The 2,500-nt window shown below is 39.2% G+C and overlaps 1 protein-coding gene across 1 annotated transcript in view; it reads left to right on the forward strand.

Annotated features, from left to right (window-relative positions):
* The window catches only part of LOC138980038 (uncharacterized), a 33,269-nt gene that overhangs the window by 18,562 nt on the left and 12,207 nt on the right, over positions 1 to 2,500 (forward strand). The gene's annotated exons all lie outside the window — the stretch shown is intronic.

A 2,500-nucleotide genomic window follows, 5' to 3' on the forward strand; every position in this document is an offset into this window, starting at 1 on the left:
TCAAGTTACGACAATTATTTTCAAAGAAACAAAACTCTTGTCTTATTCCTGCATTCATGTATCTATCTATCAGTCTATGAAATTATGCGATTACTGTTAACTTATATCTGTTTTAACCTTTTCCCTAATCCTTCTACTGTCTTGGCTTGATTTGGTTGAATGGTTTGGTTTGGTTGGGTTGGGTTTGATTCGTGTAATTTTCCGTTTGGTTTGGTTTGATTGCCTTCAGGTTTGGGTTTTGAGTCCATTTGCTACTGGAATTATACTGACATCCCTGACTACACCACAATTTCCTGTTCACCCATCCTTTGTATTTTACTTCTTTGAGTCTGCTAACCGAATACATATTTTAACAAGCCGCGCGAAGCGATATAAAAACATTTAGTCAAGATCAACACCACAAAACAGTCATCGCCGAGACTACATACAGATAGTCTCGGCTAACCATACCAAAGACCGAGAACCTATTTTCTTTCATTCTGAGCGCATTTTTAGAGTTAACATGACGTATCTATATATTTTTGAATTCAGGAGAAGATGCGGAATGCAATGCAATCATTCTTTAATCTGATTCTGAAAATGCAATTTTAATGACAACTTTAATGAGCAAATTTATGAACTAATTTTTACGCTGCGGAGCTGAAATTCAATCCCATAGTCCGGACTTCGTCGAATATTGCTTGACCAAAATTTCAATCAATTTGATTAAAAAATGAGGGCGTTACAGTACGGCCTCAACTTTCACAAAAAGCCGGATATGACGTCATCAAAGACATTTATCGAAAAAATGAAAAAAAGTCCGGGGATATCATACCCAGGAACTCTCATGTGAAATTTCATGAAGATCGGTCCAGTAGTTTTCTCTGAATCGCTCTACACACACACACACACACACACACACATACATACACACACATACATACACACACACACACACACACACACGCGCGCGCGCGCGCGCGCGCACATACACACACACACACACACCCTCGTCTCGATTCCCTGTCTATGTTAAAACATTTAGTCAAAACTTGACTAAATGTAATTAATTATCCTTGTCGCGTGCATTCATTCTTGGTCTCTCTTGGCATTTCGAATCCTCTTTTTTCAAAAGACTTTTTTTTAACAACTTTTCGTTGCCTCTGGTGCGACAGTATTGATTCAAGTAGAGCAGATATATGTCTGTTCATCCGTATGTTTGCCTGCTTGTAATACCCCAGTCACACAGAGACGCCGCTTCTACTCCGTTGTAAAATTGTTGGAGAGTGTGGCCAATCGTGGGCTAAACGTGGGAGGATCTCCATGAGCGTGGTTTGAATTGGTCGGGGTGGGATCTGCTAGGTCGCGAAGCTGCACGCTCTCCCTACGTATATTTTGAACTACACAAAACTAGCGTAGCCGGGTCGTGGCGCAGTACACTCGTGGTGTAGTTTTTTACATTTAGTCAAGTTTTGACTAAATGTTTTAACGTAGAGGGGGGAATCGAGACGAGGGTCGTGGTGTATGTGCGTGTGTGTGTGTGTGTGTCTGTCTGTCTGTCTGTGTGTGTGTGTAGAGCGATTCAGACTAAACTACTGGACCGATCTTTATGAAATTTGACATGAGAGTTCCTGGGTATGAAATCCCCAGACGTTTTTTTCATTTTTTTGATAAATGTCTTTTATGACGTCATATCCGGCTTTTCGTGAAAGTTGAGGCGGCACTGTCACGCTCTCATTTTTCAACCAAATTGGTTGAAATTTTGGTCAAGTAATCTTCGACGAAGCCCGGACTTCGGTATTGCATTTCAGCTTGGTGGCTTAAAAATTAATTAATGACTTTGGTCATTAAAAATCTGAAAATTGTAAAAAAGAATAAAAATGTATAAAACGATCCAAATTTACGTTCATCTTATTTTCCATCATTTTCTAATTCCAAAAACATATAAATATGTTATATTTGGATTAAAAACAAGCTCTGAAAATTAAATATATAAAAATTATTACCAAAATTAAATTGTCGAAATCAATTTAAAAACACTTTCATCTTATTTCTTGTCGGTTCCTGATTCCAAAAACATATAGATATGATATGTTTGGATTAAAAACACGCTCAGAAAGTTAAAACAAAGAGAGGTACAGAAAAGCGTGCTATCCTTCTTAGCGCAACTACTACCCCGCTCTTCTTGTCAATTTCACTGCCTTTGCCATGAGCGGTGGACTGACGATGCTACGAGTATACGGTCTTGCTGAAAAATGGCATTGCGTTCAGTTTCATTCTGTGAGTTCGACAGCTACTTGACTAAATGTTGTATTTTCGCCTTACGCGACTTGTTGGCTCACGTAAGTGTAGCCTATGCGATGATAAACTTTGTCTGTCTGTGCGTGCGTGCGTGCGTGCGTGCGTGTGTGTGTGTGTGTGTGATAGAAACTTTAACATTTCCGAGTCTATGGATTACGTCAGTCTCGGTCAAAAGTGTTTGACGTGTGTGATAGAAACAATTTGAAGACGTCACATTATG

This window comes from Littorina saxatilis, linkage group LG11 (genome assembly GCF_037325665.1).
Source record: "Littorina saxatilis isolate snail1 linkage group LG11, US_GU_Lsax_2.0, whole genome shotgun sequence".
Taxonomy (NCBI): Eukaryota; Metazoa; Mollusca; class Gastropoda; order Littorinimorpha; family Littorinidae; genus Littorina; species Littorina saxatilis.